The sequence below is a fragment of the Thalassophryne amazonica genome, chromosome 16 (genome assembly GCF_902500255.1).
Source record: "Thalassophryne amazonica chromosome 16, fThaAma1.1, whole genome shotgun sequence".
NCBI lineage: Eukaryota > Metazoa > Chordata > Actinopteri > Batrachoidiformes > Batrachoididae > Thalassophryne > Thalassophryne amazonica.
The window spans coordinates 21,064,390-21,084,516 of NC_047118.1; the positions used below are offsets into that span (position 1 = coordinate 21,064,390).

General features: G+C 41.1%; 1 long non-coding RNA gene across 1 annotated transcript; it reads left to right on the top strand.

Moving 5' to 3' along the window:
• Nucleotides 1-10: 10 nt before the first annotated feature.
• On the top strand, nucleotides 11-19,909 carry LOC117528071. Its single transcript, XR_004565665.1, has 3 exons — nucleotides 11-777; nucleotides 19,152-19,158; nucleotides 19,898-19,909. It is a non-coding gene; the product is annotated as an uncharacterized LOC117528071 (long non-coding RNA).
• Nucleotides 19,910-20,127: the final 218 nt, after the last annotated feature.

A 20,127-nucleotide genomic window follows, 5' to 3' on the forward strand; every position in this document is an offset into this window, starting at 1 on the left:
CCCCCCCCCCCCCCCCCCTGGAACATTCATCCTCTCTCCAACTCCAGTCCTCCACAGTTCCTTTGGTACCCTAAGGGCAAGTCCAGCACTCTGAATGTACCCATCCAACCCCTTGACCTTCAGATACTTCAAAACTTTAAAACTTATTTAAAGTTTTTGTGTAATTTCTCAAGAGACCTGCCGCCGGAGATGGGAATATCATTTTATATTTTCTCATTTCCCTTTCGTACTATCCATAGGACTTTTCTGAGTCGTCATTTGATAGTTAGATATGGAGACAGGGAATATAGTACGTTATAACCTGAAGAATTGTCTCACAGAAAGCTCCTCATTGTTGCCAAAATATCTTTTATTGAGCCAGAACAGGAACTAGAACATTTGCAAAGCAAACAAACACACACACACACACACACACACGCTCATCCAGAAGTGCTCATTATGGAACATCAAAAGTAAATACAGTTCGCCATCTGAAGAAAAGGGAGCAAGAGATTTTGTCCCGAGCAGGTAGTGGGAGCTGATTCAGAGTAGTTGCCTTCATTTTCTATTGCTGTGAATCAACAACTGTACAGATACAGAGCAGAGGGAGCGCGGCGAGACACCGAAGGAGGCGGTGAAGAACTGCTCCTCTGGAGCAGGAGAACCTGCACCCATGAGACTCGCCAGTCCTCCCTACTGTTCCTTACGGCTGTTTGCTTCAGGGCATTTGAAAAGTTACCGACCGCCTCGCTATCGTTTTCAAAAGAGTATTCAATCTGCAGACTGTGGATCTACATCGTCCTCTGGGGGGCGCTGTGAGAGCAGACTGGTGTCCCCCCCCACCCACCCCCACTACCCCCCTTTCCTCTCTACTTTGCTGTTAGAGCCTAGCCAGTTAAAGTGGACTTGTTTCCTGTGTGTGGTTGTGACAAACAGACTGTATAACCGTGTACATACAAACCACACATGATCTACTTTATGCCTACCGTGTAAATAGAGACACCAGATGATCAAAAGCAACAAAAAGTAACAAATACTATGAAAATGACTTCTTGTACTGCAACAAACAGATGGAAGAAAAAAATAAAATGTTTTGGAGTTTGTGACCTGAATGATACGCTTTTTCTTTTTCTCTCTGGTTGTTTGATCTCTTGCACTGCAGCGCGACGTTTCTGTGGTCCAGCAAAACGCGGCAAGAGATGGATTTTAATATTTGTTTGGTGTTATTCACACCAAATGAAAATTGGCAGGGAAGATGAGAAGCAGCTGTAAAACGTCTGTAACAGTGTTTTGGTTTGTTCTTGTGTTAATTTGGAGATATAATCAGACCACACACAGTACTGTGGAAACATCTTTGGATCTTTGGTGCGATTAAAATAAAAGATGCTGCAAAAAAAACAGGAAAAACTTCATGATAAAGAATGCTTAGCATTAAAAACAGATGACCATCTACCTTTACAACTGACTTGGTTTTATAATAATAATGCTCTCATTATTGTGGCTCATTTATCGTGCATCCAGAAAGTATTTACAGCACTCACTTTTCCTATTTTATGTTACAGCCTTATTCCAAAGTGCATGAAATTCAGTTTTCCCCTCAAAATTCTACTCACAAAACCCCATAATGACAACATGAAAAATGTTTATTTGAAATTTTTGCAAATTTATTAAAAATAAAAAACTAAGAAGCCAGGTACGTAAATATTCACACCCTTTACTGTGTTGATGCACCTTTGGCAGCACTTACCGCCCCAAAAAGTCAGTCTCGAATATGATTCCAATTCAGGTCTGGACCTCTGGCTGGGCCACTCAAAGACATTCACAGAGTTGTCCTGAAGCCTTTCTTTTGATATCTTGGCTGTGTCCTTAGGGTCATTGTCCTGCTGAAAGATGAACCATCACTCCAGTCTGAGGTCAAGAGCACTCTGGAGCAGGTTTTCATCCAGGATGTCTCTGTACATTTCTGCATTCATCTTTCCCTCAATCCTGACTAGTCTCCCAGTTCCCTGCTGCTGAAAAACATCTCCACAATAGATGCTGCCACCACCATTGCTTCACTGTAGGGATGTTGCCTGGTTTCCTCCAAACATCAGGCCTGGCATTCACGCCAAAGAGTTCAATGTTTGTCTCATCAGACCAAGAGAATTTTGTTTCTCATGGTCTGAGAGTCCTTCAGGTGCCTTTTGGAAAAACTTCAAGTGGGCTGCCATGTGCCTTTTTACTAAGGAGTGCTACTCGTCGGCCACTCTACCACACAGGCCTGATTTGTGGATAGCTGCAAAGGTGGTTGTCCTTCTAGAATGTTCTCCTCTCTCCACAGAGGAATGCTGGAGCTCTGACAGAGTGCCCTGACTAAGGCCCTCTTCCCCCCAATTGCTCAGTTTAGACAGGCAGCGAGCTCTTGGAAGAGTCCTGGGGGATCCTAACTTATAATAATAAGTTATGTACATCTGATTTCTTAGTTTGTTTTTATTTTTAATAAATTTTGCAAAAATCTCAAAATACCTTTTTCACATTGTCTTTATGGGGTTTTGTGTAAAGAATTTTGAGGGGAAAAATGAATTTCATCCATTTTAGAATAAAGCTGTAACATACAAAAAAAAATGTGGAAAAAGTGAAGCGCTGTGAATACTTTCTGGATGCTCTGCACTATTATTATCACCATTTGCTTGTTGTGCAGTCACACATTTGGCTGTAAACATTCAAGTGATCCTTTTTAAACATAATTGAAAGTGTAATTACATTGAAATACACAATTTAGCATTTCAAATGGGTGTATTTTGTGATAAATAAAATGACTGCAGCAATTACTGTGTATGAAGCTGGTGACTGCCAATATTGTCACATAGAGGACGTTTATATTGTTTTTTTCAGGTAAGTGGTTAAAGGTATGCCTGTGGTTGCTTTTAAACATTAATATGAACTCATATACTGCCTTTCTTCTTTTGGCCATTTGATAGACTGCCGGCCTGTCCAGGTTGTACCCCACCTCTCCCCCAATGGCCAGTGGGACAGGCTCCAGCCACACCCCACCCGTGACTATTTGCATTTTCATTCTGAAGTTGATGTCCAAATTGAGTACCTGTTGTGTTTGATTGATTGATTGATGATTGATTGATTGATTGATTGATTTTAATTATGTCTGTCTCTTATGTGGCCCTGCGACAGACTGTCGTCCGGCTTAGGGTGTACCCTGCTTCACGCCCTATGTCTGCTGGGATAGGCTCCAGAACCCCCCGTGACCCTTGGTTGGAGTAACTGGGTATAGAGAATGGATAATGGATGGACTTACTTTAATTATTTTTGTTAAATTTCTTTTGCTTTTCACAGTACAATTTCTTGTCACGCCAACAATAGGAGGTTCAATTATTTGTTTGACCTGCTCTTTATTGTGCAAGAATGTTTTAACATTGACATCTATTAAAAACAATTTTGTTGCTTTGGTTTTATGTTGCATATTCATAAGATAAACACATGATCAAAATTACACATACAGGTCATGTTATATTCGACTGAATGTCCAATTAGCAAGATCATTTGACCAGATGCTTGTGGTAGATATCAAACAACTGAGAGTATTCTGGTTGGATATTTGAGCATTCGATTTGGCAGAATTGGTAGGTTCAGTTAAATTTCTTGGCAGGTTCAGTTAAATTTCTTGGCTTCCTGCCATGGCCCCAATAATTCATATATTTTTGAGAGGGTTAGGGTCAAGATTTTGGGAAGGCCTTTCCAAAAAGTCTAGTGTTAGCCTGCTTTATCGACAGCCAACTTTGATGTGTGTTTGGGGTCATAGTCTTGTGGAATGCCCAAAGTTGCAACAATATACTGCTGAAGAATTTTGAAGTCGTCTTCCTTCCATCATTCCACTCACAGCCCATAGGATGATGATGCTACCACCATGCTAACAGTTGGTACAGTGTTACTCCTCCAAGCAACTCAATCTTTGTCTCAGCTGAAGACAAAACTTTGAACCAGAAGGGTTTTTTTTTCTTTCTTCAAACTTGGGTGTATCACTTGCATTGTGAGGGAATGTTGCCTATAATATTTTGGCCACGTGGCATTTTTCTCTGGGCACGTACAGCACACAGATGCCCCAGGGTTGAGGATCGCAGCAACTGGAAAAGGCCAAGAACCAATCTATCACCTATCTGATTTGAACAGCCTAGTCTCACGCTATTAGATCGTGAAACCATCATGAAATGTAGTAGATTTTCATGATGGTGTTGTCTACCCCTACCCTAATCCGAGGTGAACATGCATGGTGGTCCACAAAACCACCCCAAAGTTGTGATGCCATCATGAAATTAGTTTCTGATCACGTCACGAAAATTTACTACATTTCACTGTAACCTGAATGTTCAAATTAATTAAAAAGATTAAGTAGTGCAAAAAGTTTGAGAAAACATTGCTTAAATATTTCAAGTTTGTGTAAGACTGGTCTTGCTTTTTGAGTAAATTAAACTCAGAATTTTGATTGACTTGAACTAATTGTATATTAAGTAAGCACAACTTTTGAAGCATAACTTAAGCACAACTTAAAAGAATTAGTATTATTTATGATAATATTTGAGCTGACATAATGATCCCTTTATCAGGGGTGGTAGCCAAGTGCTTAGTGCCGTTGGTTTCGGTGCAGGAGGCTCCCAGTTCAAACCCCACCGCTGCCACATTCCTCCATGTAATGTAGAATTGCATCAGGAAGAGTATCTGGCGTAAAACGTGTGCCAACTCAACAAAACTGGCAACCCTGAGGGAGCTTAATGAACACTTTAATTTAATTGTAATTATGAAGTACAAGTAGCATTTAATCAAAACTTTTAAGTTCTCAGAACAATTGCTGTTTAAGTTTATGAACTTAAAAAAGCTGTGGCAACTGATTGCCTAAACATTTTTTTTGTTCTGATAACTTGTTTGGGTTTACAGTGTAGATGAATTTTTCTGTGAAGGCTCTCAGTTGTCCAGGTGGATTCCATAGTAGAGAAGCTTGAATCTTCGACTGACTGGGTTGCTTGACTTGAGGACGTTTCACTTCAAATCACAGAAGCTTCCTCAGCTAAAATTCTTGCTCTGGTTAGTCTGACATCTGTCTAGACTCTTGTAGAGAAGAATAACAGAAGCCACAAAAGCTGGAGTTTTAAACCAAACCAGACCCCTCCTACCAAGAATCAGACTGCTATAGGCTAGTGACTAAACAATTGCTCTAATTAGCACCTATTGTGCTCTAGTTAGCACCCTCCTAACGATGGGACTGACGCCTCTCCTGACAGCACTCCTGACGACTCTCCTGATGACGTGAATGACTCATTACCATGAACAAAAGACTGAAACTGCTTTGACTTGAGTACCCCATTGTAAACAGGGGACAAAGCGTGTCTCAGACCACCTTCCCGGTTAAGGCTGGGTTTCAACTGTTTCACATACAATGCCTCCTTCACTCCTCTCTCAAACCATTTCCTTTCTCTGGCTAAGGTTTTAACTTCCTTGTCCTCAGGACAAGGAATTAGAGTAGATGAAATCACTTTTTGTGATGACATCATGAAATTCCTGTGAGATATGGTCTGATTTGTGTAGCTGTTGGTATTATCCATAGCTATAGCATAAGCAAAGGCTGCAGTATGGTTTGTGAAACCACAACCTTCTGGTTGTGAGGCTACAACCAGAAAACTTTTTCCTTATTTCTCACTTTACTCCAAAACTCTAAAACTACACTTTCAGAGTTAAATGACATTTGTAGAGCGCTGATCCAACCCCAACATGATTAACTTTGACAAACAACACCACACAATGCATAAACAGTGTTAAAATAGCACTTTAAGAATTAAAATGAACTCTGAAATATTTCTACACTTCAGGTTTTCAGAGAAAGAGGATCATATTTTTCACTTATTACCGTGTGGGTGCTTTAGACCACTGCAACATACTGTGCTTTTAATTTAGCGTGTATGCTAACTTCGGCTTTCCTTTCAGTCATCACGCCAGTATCGTTGCACAGCCGTTTCTTAGTTTGTTTCTGTGCTTGTGTGTGCATACAAATGCCTGTTTGTGTGTGTGTTTGAATCAGATATGAAAAGCTAGTTTTACACTGTGACTCAAACACTCATCAGACCCGGAACACAGAGCTGCCGTTACATCTCTACCTCAGAAAGAAGTTATCGATCAGCTAAAAGGAAGCCTCGAGACACCAGAGAGTGTTGGGAGACAGTTGTATATCATGAAAATGACAGGCAGGGTTGAGTAATCAGGGACAAATGTGTTTCCAATAAGCCACCTGGTGCAGACGATACATTTGAGGAATTAGCTGTGGAGAGAGAACTGCTGGTGAGGCTCCTTTGATCCAGATGACATCTCTGTGACCTTTAACACAAAAAGCTCTGAGTTTGATTCCTATTGTTTTTGTCAGGAGCGTTTCAAGGGAATTGGGGGACCCGCAACCACATCATCACCTACCCCTGAGCACATCATTCTAGTCTTCAACCAAATAGTTTATTTTCCAAAGGACAAACCAAGTGCAACTCTGAATACATATGAACAACACACAATCACAGTGTATTGTATGTTTCAACAAGAATGCATTCTCGGGGCGGAGGGCCCTTCCAGCTTTTGGAAGACAAAGTACATCCAAGTTTTAAAGTCTTGGTGCTTCAGGGCTTACTGTATGGTTGTGAGAATGTGACGCCAACCACTGAGCTAAGGTAATGACTAGATATCTTTAGTACTCTGTCTCTGCAGAGGATCCTTGGGTATTGCTACAACCCCAATTCCAATGAAGTGGGACGTTGTGTAAAATGTAAATAAAAACAGAATACAATGATTTGCAAATCCTCTTCTGCCTATATTCATTTGAATACACCACAAAGACAAGATATTTAATGTTCAAGCTGATAAACTTTATTGTTTTTGTGCAAATATTTGCTCATTTTGAAATGGATGCCGCTGGCGAAGACCATGGCGACGGCCATGTTTCACCTGGACGTAGCAGATAGATGGTTACATTCTGAGTGGTTCCCCTCCAGGACCCAAGGTGATTCTGTGGTGTGGTGTCCAGGTGGTGGATGTGGTGACACTTGGTCCCAGTTTATGGTCCCAGATACGGGCGCCACCAGGGATTTTGGGCCCCATGAAAAGAAATCTTACTGGGCCACTCCCCTAATATTTTGTCAGTGTTATAATTGTATTAGGGGCCTCTCTGGGCCCCTTTCAATCATGGGCCCCTAGAATCCTTCTCCTTATTCTCCACTTTCCGGCATCCCTAGTCCCAGACCTGACCTGTCTAGCTTGGGGCCCTAGAAAATGGCCTATTTTTGCATACCCTGTTGCGATGCCCCTGCTTTGTTTTGTGTGTCAGTTTTATACAGTATGTTGTTTGGAGTGTGTTTTCACATTTATTTAGTCACAAATATTTATGCATACACTGTGGTGTGACATTTGGTTTGGACCCGACTGTCCCACTTTTGATAGAACCCAAAGGACGGCTTTCAGCTGTGCCTCCTGGGGCTCAACCAAAGAGACAGATACAGAAAAAAAAAACTACTAGGATTTTCCACAGTTTACTCTCGTAATTCAAATTACTCTTGTGACTGATCCTGCTGAGACTTAAAAAGACAGCCTGTGCATGAAGCCACATGCAAGACATGAGTGCCTCAGCTCAGCAGGAGGTCACCTGAGGACAACTGAATTTTTTTTTAACAAGTAAGGATGAAGATAAAAACACTTCACTTCAGGGTGGATGTGTTAATGACAAACACAAACCACCATCACATCATCTTTCTCTTCATTGTTATCATCGCCATCATCATTAACTCCACCCACCCACCCCGCCCCCTTGTATTCCACATGCGCAGATGCTGATCTCTGGCAGCTATGCTGGGACCCGCCCCGCGGGGAGGAACGCTGTTTAGACCCATGCACCCCCATGAGAGGAAGAATGTACGTCACCTTGGGCGTGCTTGTCTCACTCTTTTTTCAGCTCCTTTTCTTTTCACCTGCATCATCATCTCATTTTTAATATCAGTCTCAGTGGACTCCATTAGTGCAGCTTTTCTTTGAGAGTGTTAATTTGTTTTGTCAAAAGCTTTGTTTATCCCTGATTAATATCTCAATAAACAGAGGCATGCTGTACTGTGGTAAATGATAGTGATTATACAGTGGAAGGGCCGCAGCCCACGCTGTTGGACGGAGGCTCGCGCACATTTGAAGCCCTCCAAACCTCTAATTACAATAATAACACCATGGGTACTAATTTACTGCAGTGAACTCGCCCTCCCGCGCTCTCACTGTAAATGCTTTACACATTCCACGCCGCCAGCCAGTCTTACCATGCGTTTGCACGGACAGCTAGTGGAAAGATGTGTTAATGGTGGAACCAGGCCCGTTGCAACAAGGCACCCAAACCAATCAATTGCATCAGGCCCGACTTGGCTTGGGGCCCCCAGACAACGACTGGTTATGCATTTTATGCAATGACAAACTGTGTGAGCACCCCTTAAATTCTGTGACAGTCAGTGCAAGAAAGTGCACCGACACTGTTATCAGAATCCCCCTCTAGGGGACCCCTCCTAGTAGTTGGCGACAGTAGCCAGTCAGTCAGGGCCGTGATTCCTGCAGCCGGCTGTGGTTCGTGTAGGCTTTCAGGGATGTGAGAATTGCGCATTTTTGTGTATTTACGCATTTTTTAATTTTTGCCAAAGTGTTTTGCATCAGATATAAATCAATCTGTTTTGCAAGCGCACATTAGATGTAAAAAACAATTTATGACAATCATATCCTTATACAGTGCTATTGTTGTCACGAACCGAACAGTCCCCCCTAAAAATTGGTCCGCCCTGCCTTCACCGCGCATGCGTCATTAGCTGCGGTTCACGGATTATCACCTCGTTTCTGCTTAAAGCTGCACTCCAGTCATCATCTGTCTCAGCGACAGATATCTGAAGCTTTTGTAGGAGTACAACAATCATTTCCACAGAAATTCAGCATTATTTCATCATAAAAGACAAATGAAGCATCAGAGCGTTGCAGCTCCATGAGCTGCTAGCTGATGCGTTTGTTGCACCTCGGCCATTTCAAAACGTCACAGAGTTTCATCTTGTTTCTGCTTAAAACTGACTTTAGAATGATTTAATAGGTTTTACCTTGTCACCTGATGGTTAATAATCACATTAATCCATTTGATTGCACTGAGTGAAGAGACTCGGTCTCAGGCGAGCTGCTGAGGTCAGAAATGATGCATGCGCAGTGAAGGCAGGCGGACCGTTCAGTCTGCTTAAAAGCGATCACACTAAAAAAAAAAAAAAAAAAAACCTTGCTTTGTAGTCACGCCAAGCCAAACAAAATGAGTCAAACTTTACGGCGATTTGGATGACAGGAACACCTGTTTTTCCCCACCGGCAACAGCTGTTGCCAACGTGTATCACTGTAATTTTGTACTCACAATAAAAAATCTCTGTTGTGTGTTGGGGGGTTTGGCTGGGCATTGTTTTGCTGTTTTTGTGTTTATTTTCCTCCCAGGTGGTTTGGGGCTGATCTCTGGGGAGAGTGTGCTGCAGAAGAGTCTCTCACAGTGTTGAATAACCTCACCTCTGTTCCTCCTTCACAGAGTACAGTCCTGGGAAAAGCCACCTGGGGGGGTGTCGGCGGAATTCCTGAGTCCAAAACGTTCGGGTTCCGATCTATTGAGACGCTGAGAAAGCGCGCCGCCTCTTCACCTCACCAGCCTTATTATAGTATGTACAGCACAAGGTGAAAAAAATAAATAAATAAAACTTGTTTCTTTTGGAACTGCTTCTGGTTATTTGACGCTGGGTTCAGTCAGACGCTGGATCGCTCCTCAATCCGCGTCCATACCATAACAGAATTCTCCGGCCATTCCAGTATGGACCCAGCGGCAGAGGCAGTTCCTTTTCAGGAAAAAGTCCAGAATTTGGGTCCAGATGATTTGGGAGCAAGTACAGCACCTTTCGATCCAAATTCAGCAGACAGATGCCCGTGTTACGGAGCTAGTAGCGCAGGCAGTTCCGCTTCCTGCGGTTGCAGCTCCGGTTCCATCGAGCCCGGTACAGATAAGTTCGCTGTCCAGAGATTCGGCTCCTGAACCGGTTATATGTCATCCAGAACCTTATTCGGGAGATGTGGAGACTTGTGCTCCGTTTTTGATGCAGTGTTCTTTGGTTTTTGCTCAGCGACAAGCGTCTTTCTCTTCTGAGAGCAGCCGTGTGTCATATGTTACAAATCTGCTGCGAGGGGACGCCCTGGCGTGGGTCACTACGTTGTGGAGCAATAAATCATCACTGCTAGAATCTTTTGATGAATTTTCCCGAGAGTTCCGTTTGGTTTTTGATCATCCGGTAAAGACAAATACCGTGGTTCAACGATTGCTGAACCTCCGACAGGGGCGGCGAAGCGCAGCTGCTTATTCTGTGGATTTTCGAATCTTTTCTGCACAATCCGGTTGGAACGCTGCCGCTTTGAGGGGGGTGTTTGTAGATGGGTTGAATGATTCCCTGAAAGACGAGCTAGTAGTCCGTGACAAACCGAAGGATTTAAACGAGTTGATATCCTTGGTTATTCATCTAGATGATCGGATTAAGGAGCGTGGACGGGAGAGAGGGCGAACGTCCGAGCGGGGTTTTGTGCCTCGTTATTTGACGCTGGGTTCAGTCAGACGCTGGATCGCTCCTCAATCTGCGTCCATACCATACCAATCTCAAAGGTACTAATGCACCTTTTTCCACTTATTAAAAAAAAAATCTTGGCATAAACGGGTTAACAGAAAAGCAGGCATCAGGTAGCCGTGGGACTGGATGTTGTGTGAGGTTCAGGTGAGTTGCTCTGCTTCTTTCTTTTCAGCAGTGGTGGGCACAGATAACCAAAAAATTAACTTTGATAACAGATAATCAGATAACTGAAAAGTTATCTTTGATAAAGATAAAACAATAAACCACCGAAAAATGTATCAGAAGTTAGAAATAACTGATAAATTCCAGTATTGTCTCTGGTATTTGCAACTACAAACAAGTTGAATTTGAGCTTTGACACCATAATCATTTCTGGTAGCATCAAAAGCGACAACAGACCCAAACAATGAGCCCACACTTCTGTCTTTGAACATCCTGCCCCCTGTTGGAAGCTCTTGTTTACTACATGGCTTCCAGCACAGAAGCAAGCTGAGAGGAACCACAAACTCCAGCTCTCTACCCAATCACAATGCTCCGGTCAGGTAGAGGTCTTGGAAAATAAAGCAATGCTGAGTTATGGTTTGGTGTATAAATAAAATGAATACTGATAGAATAACTCCATTAATGTCAATTCTGTCATTTATACAAAGTTAAAATATAACATATATCTTTTCATGTTGAATAAGGCACTAATTCTGAAGTTTTGTAACAACCACAGACAGTTCGCAAAGGATTCTGAGTAAAATGTGCGTCCGCTAAACACTGATTGGTTGAGTCATTCATTATGTAAACCAACATGTTAATGTGACGTGTGTCATGTGTGTGTTTACAGATAAATGTGCTTTTGTAAAATATTCCATTTTTTTATTGTAAAACAGGCATTTTTACAGAGCCCTGGTGTGGATTTCAGAACATTACACCTGCTGTCTGCAGTATTTCAGCTTGTCCAAGGTAAAGATGAAAAGATTTTTTTTATGACAGATGCTTATCTTTATAATATTTGTGTCTTTTAGCAACCATGGGCAACCATCTTCTGACTAACCCGTGCTGCAGACACGCACTGGGACCTCTCCCTACAACTCTGCTGGCTGAGAGCTTCACGCCGCCCTCACCGGGTGTCTTCAATTCTACTGGTTTGTGCTTCATAAATGCTCAGTTTTTTTATTCTTGTCTGGAGTTGTGCACAGTGGTGGCTCCAGAGACTTTTTCTTTGGGGGGCTATGTAGTGGCATGTTTATTTCATGGTGGGGGAACCAAATTTGTAGTAAATATCTGTATATACATGATAATTCTTGCCTTGGTACAAATCTTCCCCTCTCAGTTTTGCAACTACAATCACCGGTTTCTCCATACTTAGACCCATTGAAGATCTAGGTCCGTGATCAAAGAAAAGTCCACACGTTGAGCTCAGATTGGTCTTCAAAATACACAAGGGGGCATTTTGAAAAGATAGAGCAGAACCAGCTTGTGGATATTTGACACCATGTAAAAATCTCATAACTTACAGTGAGGAAAATAAGTATTTGAACACCCTGTGATTTTGCAAGTTCTCCCACTTAGAAATCATGGAGGGGTCTGAAATTTTCATCTTAGGTGCATGTCCACTGTGAGAGACATAATCTATCAATCAATCAATCAATCAATTTTTTTATATAGCGCCAAATCACAACAAACAGTTGCTCCAAGGCGCTTTATATTGTAAAGCAAGGCCATACAATAATTACGTAAAAACCCCAACGGTCAAAACGACCCCCTGTGAGCAAGCACTTGGCGACAGTGGGAAGGAAAAACTCCCTTTTAACAGGAAGAAACCTCCAGCAGAACCAGGCTCAGGGAGGGGCAGTCTTCTGGGACTGGTTGGGGCTGAGGGAGAGAACCAGGAAAAAGACATGCTGTGGAGGGGAGCAGAGATCGATCACTAATGATTAAATGCAGAGTGGTGCATACAGAGCAAAAAGAGAAAGAAACACTCAGTGCATCATGGGAACCCCCAGGCAGTCTACGTCTATAGCAGCATAACTAAGGGATGGTTCAGGGTCACCTGATCCAGCCCTAACTATAAGCTTTAGCAAAAAGGAAAGTTTTAAGCCTAATCTTAAAAGTAGAGAGGGTGTCTGTCTCCCTGATCCGAATTGGGAGCTGGTTCCACAGGAGAGGAGCCTGAAAGCTGAAGGCTCTGCCTCCCATTCTACTCTTACAAACCCTAGGAACTACAAGTAAGCTTGCAGTCTGAGAGCGAAGCGCTCTATTGGGGTGATATGGCACTATGAGGTCCCTAAGATAAGATGGGACCTGATTATTCAAAACCTTATAAGTAAGAAGAAGAATTTTAAATTCTATTCTAGAATTAACAGGAAGCCAATGAAGAGAGGCCAATATGGGTGAGATATGCTCTTCTAGTCTAAAAAAAAATCTAAAAAAAATCTGGAAATCACAATGTATGCTTTTTTAATAATTTATTTGTATGTTACTGCTGCAAATAAGTATTTGATCCCCTACTAACCAGCAAGAATTCTGGCTCACACAGACCTGTTAATTTTTCTTTAAGAAGCCCTCTTATTCTGCACTCTTTACCTGTATTAATTGCACCTGCTTGAACTTGTTACCTCTATAAAAGACACCTGTTCACACACTCAATCAATCACACTCTAACCTGTCCACCATAGCCAAGACCAAAGAGCTGTCTAAGGACACCAGGGACAAAACTGTAGACCTGCACAAGGCTGGGATGGACTACAGGACAACAGGCAAGCAGCTTGGTAGAAAAAACTGTTATGATTATTTATTAGAAATGGAAGAAACACAAGATGACTGTCAATCTCCCTTGGTCTGGGATTCCATGCAAGATCTCACTTTGTGGGGTAAGGATGATTCTGAGAAAGCTCAGAACTACACAGGAGGACCTGGTCAATGACCTGAAGAGAGCTGGGACCACAGTCACAAAGATTACATTAGTAACACATGATGCTGTCATGGTTTAAAATCCTGCAGGGCAGCAAGGTCCCCCTGCTCAAGCCAGCACATGTCCAGGCCCATTTGAAATTCACCAGTGACCAGCTTGGATGATCCAGAGGAGGCATGGGAGAAGGTCATGTGGTCAGATGAGACCAGAATAGAGCTTTTGGGATGAACTCCACTTACCATGTTTAGAGGATAAGAACAACCCCAAGAAAACCATCCCAACCGTGAAGCATGAGAGTGGAAACATCATACTCTGGGGGTGCTCTTCTGCAAATGGGACAGGACGACTGCACCGTATTGAAAGGAGGATGGGTGGGGTCATGTATTGCGAGATTTTGGCAAACAACCTCCTTCCCTCAGTAAGAGCATTGAAGATGGGTCATGGCTGGGTCTTCCAGCATGACAATGACCCCAAACACACAGCCAGGGCAACTAAGGAGGGGCTCCGTAAGAAGCATTTCAAGGTCCTGGAGTGGCCTGGCCAGTCTCCAGACCTGAACTCAATAGAAAATCTTTGGAGGGAGCTGCAACTCCAAACCTGAAAGATCTAGAGAAGATCTGTATGGAGGAGTGGACCAAAATCCCTGCTGCAGTGTGTGCAAACCTGGTGAAAAACTACAGGAAACATTTGACCTCTGTAATTGCAAACAAAGGCTACTGTACCAAATATTAATATTGATTTTCACAGGTTTCAAATACTTATTTGCAGCACTAACATACAAATAAATATTAAAAAAATCATACATTGTGATTTCCGGATTTATTTATTTATTTATTTAGATTATGTCTCTCACAGTGGACATGCACCTAAGATGAAAATTTCAGAACCCTCCATGATTTCTAAGGGAGAACTTGCAAATATCAGGGTGTTCAATACTTATTTTCCTCACTGTATATGGGCTCAGCCCTTATCAACATCTATCCGTATTTCTACACCCCACGCAACCACGTGGAGAACATGCAAATTCCACACATAAATGCCACAGGTGGGTATCAATCCCATGACCTTCTTGTTGTGAAGCAACAGTGGTAACCACTAATCCTCTGGGGCACTGTGATATCAAATGAAATCAATATTCCATTCACAAGGACCGTTGTGCACATTTTTTTAACAGCAATTGTTTATCCCAGCAATTGTCCATCTGATCGGACACAAATGCAAATTTGGATAATTTGGTTAAACCTACAGACAGAACCTCATGAGACTCATAATCACGTTTGCATTTTTGACATGAGGAGCTGTTCCTTCATGAAGTCCAAGTGTTTATCAAAGAAAATGCTAATCAATTTTGCCAAATTTTATATTTCCTGAAATAGTTGTTTGGCAAATATTTGTATTGTGCTAACATACCAAAGCAAGTCATGAAACTAACGAACAAAACCTATTGCATTATGGGGGTAGCATGAACCAGCTCCATTGAACCTGGTGAAGTCCAAAAAAGAGAAAAAGTCTATCCTGTCAGTCATTATTAAGAAATAGAAACAGAAGTGCACCATCTCTCAAGGAGACTAGTGAAGGAAGCCACCAAGATGGCAACACTGAAGATTTACATACATCTGTGGAATTGACTGGAAAAACTGTGAGCACAGCTTCATTGGTGAGGAGACCAAAGAAGGGCTTTCTTTAAAAGACCTTAGCTGTACTTTCCCAAAAAGCTTGGAAGACTCAAGGCCACATTTGTAACATAATGTAGTATTCTCATGTCTTTATATGCTATCGCCCAAAAGTGCAATATTTTGTGCATATTCTGACAAATTTCTGTGCACATCCACCACATGCACCCTTCACATGTGTGTTAACATTTTGGTAAGGTTAGGGTTAGGATTGGGATTAGAATTACAATAATAATATAGGATAAGAAATAAATTTACACCCTTTTTTTAATGGATGTAAATTCCACCACCTTGTTATCGGTCACACTGTCACCCCCTGCTGGCTGACAAACGTGGGGTATGTACATATTTTTATGCATTACATTTCGCAGGCTGTGCTATGAATTTGTTCATGAGGAGAACGTGAAGCTGTTTGCATGCATGAGATATGATTGGCTGTTTACAAGGGGCGGAGCACACTGACCAAACTTGCATATTTGTGCTGAGCTTTTCCTGATGGCATCATTTAAAGGTTTTCAGTGGAAAAACCTCCTATTGAACAGTTTTCTTATTAATACTGATCACAGACACTATATTTAATATTTTTTTTGTCTGGGTCTGATTATATTTGTATATATTTCAGTACATTCAGTGAATGTAAAAAAAAATGTTAAAACATGATTTTGAGTGAGAAATGTCACATTTCTATTTAGTTATGGTGGAGTTGCTGACATTTTTCTGGGGTGGGTCGGGGGTACAGCCTCATCAACCCCCTCTGTAGAGCCACCTGTGGTTGTGCACAACTCTGCATTTAGTCTGCTGTCTTTCTGTCAGTAGTTTCACACATTGTCTACTGTGTATCTGAGCATGTGTGTGTTGATTTTTTTTTTTGTCTTCTTTTTTCTTTTTTAGACTATGAGCTGTCAGATTCACTAGACTAAACAGAACAGTGCCAAAAAGTGCCTACAGCCTAACTAGCCATCTGGTCAGATCTTGAATTTTTATGAGAACAGCCGTAAATTGATTAGAAGTTTAGCTACATCTGTGACTGCCAGAAATCATGAGGACAGTAGTCTCATTCCCAAGCAGAAAACATTGTCTTCTTAAACCAAGACAGCATTGAGAAACGGAATCAGACAGTTCAGCGTCCAGGGCGGGGCAGTCCATCTGGCTGCAGGTCGGTCAGGTGCGAGCGCTCACTGTGCATGACTGTATGTGTGTACCACGTCTTTGAATGCGCTGATGGGTATTTTTGCACGCTGTTGCACGCCCGCTCTGCTCTTTAGATGCCTATATGTACTAAATAAGACATCTTGTGGTAACCATGCTACTCCAGCAACCGTAAAGGAGAACTATGAGAGCGCGCCTGCAGAGCATAAGGCCTTTGTGTCTGACGGGTGAAATTTAAGTCGGCGTTTCTGTTAAATTTTAAATCCTCCCCGCACAATACGTCAAGCCTGATGGCCACGGGCCTGGCAGCTGAGACATTTTTAGAAGAGGGAGTGGGCGAAGGAAGTAAGAGAGAGCACTTCATTACAATGTCTAATTATCCACACCACCACTGAAGAAGAGCGTTGATTAAAGTCATACAACACATTAAATTTTAAAAATGGCCACTTTTTTTTTTACTTTTTTTGGAAGGATGTGGCATTTGCTTTGTTGTGTGATGATAATATGCAGCGGCGACATATCTTTCGGTGTGTTGAAGGTGAGCCATTAAATAAACATGGCCACAACGCTACTGGACTTATATGATTTACTGTCTGTGTATCCAGGAGTCCTTTACAGTAGTAAATATTTTTGCTGGTGGGAAAATATAGTGTCAAATGCAAGGTTGAAAAAAAGTACTCCGACATTAGGAAGGCTTCAGCCGGATTTATGGTTCTGCAAAAAAAAAAAAAAAAAAAAAAATCCAACATTATTCTGAAATACGTTGTTCATCAGGAGACCCGCGAGGGTGGCCGAGGTGGCAGCAGTCTTGGAATTTGACAGATGATGAAATTGAAGATGCAATTTTTTACTTGCACTGACTGGGAGTGCTCAATTTATTGTAAATCACTTGTGAACTTGGTTACTGTCTGTTGTGAACTATGAGCTGCACTGTGTAGTTGCATATAGTTACAGGGTTTTTTTTAATGCATCTTCCATCTTAGTTTTTCTGTGTTTTTCTGTTTTGTTTTATTTGTTTTTTTATTTGAGGGTCACAATGGAAATAGGTCTCGGACATTTTGTGTTAACCTCTGAATTTACATTTACTGTTAAATGTATTTTAGCCTCACGGGTATTCAAAGAACACAGGTATTAGTATCGGCACTTACAGTATATTTGCAGCCTATGCCGATTTTCGCAAAGTGTTTGATTCAGTTGATTGGACCGCTCTCAGGGACATCCTGAGAATTTGTGGGATCCCCAATAAGCTACTGGATATCATAGCCAACCAATACAATACTGTGAGTGGAGGCAGAGACTCTGAGTTTTCAAACAGAAAACAGGCGTTCATCAGGGGTCTGTTCTGGCTTCGACATTGTTCAGCGCTTGCATGGACTGTGTGTTGTGTATGTTTGTGGAAACCGGTGAATTAGGTGCTTTGTAAAGGAAAGGCTTTGTAAACGATGCTGTGATCTTTGCAGACTCAGCATATTCTCTGATTGCAGCACTTGAGAAGATGAGTGAGGAATCTGTCTGAGCTTGACATTGTCCTGGATCTAATCTAATCTAGTGATCTAAGGTGACAACTGGATGTATTTGGTACTGGGTAAAAACCTAACTTTGTAAAAACCTAAATGAATTAAGTTGTTTGAACTTAAGTTTGAAAGTTAAATCAACTCTAACTTACAAACTTGCATTCAAACAACTTAATTCATTCAGGTTTTTACAAATTGAAACACTTTATTAAGTTGGTTCAAACATTCTCTTTTTTCAGTGTAATATTTCAGGTCAGTGCACCCGTAGGTGTTACGTTGTCATGAGTAATTTGATCTCAGTTGATTTCCAGTCTATTTTATAAGTCATATAGCATATAGTCATATAGGATATGGCATATTCTGTATACCACCACGGTGGTGTTGAAATGAAACAGTCAAGATTCAGTGGACGTTACATCTCATGGAATTGCACTCCTTCAGAGTTGTCATGGTGGCTTCCCTCACTAGTGTCCATCTTGCAGAGTCAATCATGTTTTTGTGAACTGCTGATTCCAGACAGATTTACCATACTGTTTGTATATCTTAATGGTTAATGTAATAGAAGTGCAACAATACTGAATGACTTGGAAAAAGTTTATATTTACATCCTCTGACTTATGTTGTCTTATGTTCAGAAAACTGGCTGTAAAAGTGATGATTTCTATAAATTGATTTCTAGTACTTGTCTTTGGTTTATCTAATTACTTATGGAAATGGATGGATTGCGTATAAAATGGATGTTATTCCAAAATGGTCAATGCATTTAAACCTCTTCAATTACACACACACACACACACACACACACACACACACACACACACACACACACACACACACCACACACATATATAATAATAAACTGAAAGTGAAAGTGCAGTGTTGAATTTTTGTAGGTCAGTTACAGCCCAAGTCCAGTATAAACTTAATGTCACTGAAAAAACACAGTCTTATTTATTTTTTTAAGCTTTTTTTTATGCTGCAATTTGCAATTCATGTGTCAACCCTGAGGGCCACTGTCACTGTGGAGGCGGACTGAGCAAGTTGCAAAGAACAAAAAAGCTGAGCTGAAACAGCAAAAATAATAATAATAAAAACTTCATTAAAGGTTTTGTGAAATTATGCAGTGTTTCCAGAAAGTGGCTCCTTCTTGAAATATGAGTGGAGCTGCAGTGAGTTCGCCAACAACCCCTGAAGATCTCATATCAACAAACTAATACACAGCAGCTTTCTGGTGGACACAGTAAACTTTTGAATCCATCAGCTTCACAGTTGACACAATGATAAATATGTGAAGGAGAACATACATATATTAGATTAAATAAAATATATGTTAGCCCAAATTCATAAAGACAGATTATTTGCTGCACATAATTTTTCCTCTGTCTTCTAATTTGTTGTTGTAAAATTAACCCTTTAAATACCAAGTTACATCCAATCATGCAATGTTAAAATGCTTTTTAAAAGTTGGTTTCTATTCCAGGCCACTTTCAATCCATTTCACCAAGTTATTTGTGTAGAACCGGTAAAGAGTTTTTCAGTAAACCTGCTAACAGTGGTGGGCACAGTTCAGCTAATCTGATAACAGATAATTATCAAAGATAATGTTTTTGCTAATGGATTAGCTTTTCAGATAAGTTTTAAAACCATCATTGGACCAATTATCTTCCAATAAATTTAGTTCTGATAACTTTCAGTCTGATAACTTTTTTTTTTTTTTGCTGGTAAAGCGAGCAAAGTTTCACAGTCAAAAACGTTTATAAACCCTGAAATCAAACATTTTAGTCCATCTGTTGTGTGTTTGTAGCAGACCGGCTGCCTGTCGCTTGCTGATGATGTCATCATTAAGCACAAAAGTGATTGGCCTGTCGACACAGGGAGCATTGTGGGTAGTGTAGTTCAGGTTAACTTTGGACGTTACAGTGACTTGTCCGCTCAACACAAAACAAAACGGATTAATTTTAACATTATTTTATTTTATTTCTTTGTGGCTGTAATTTGATCGCAAAGACTTGGTGGGGGAGAGGATCTCATGGCGCAGTTGTGTGTACAGAAGGACTTTTCTTCATGTTCAGACACTGGATTTTTTTTTAAAAGAACGCTTTATGTGGATTATTTATTTAGATGAATCCCACTGAAACTAACAGATAAGAATTTATATTTACTACGTGTTATTTTACTCTGCCAATCAATACATTAATGGATGTATTTCGTTTGTTTAAACCTCAGGGTTTAAAGCT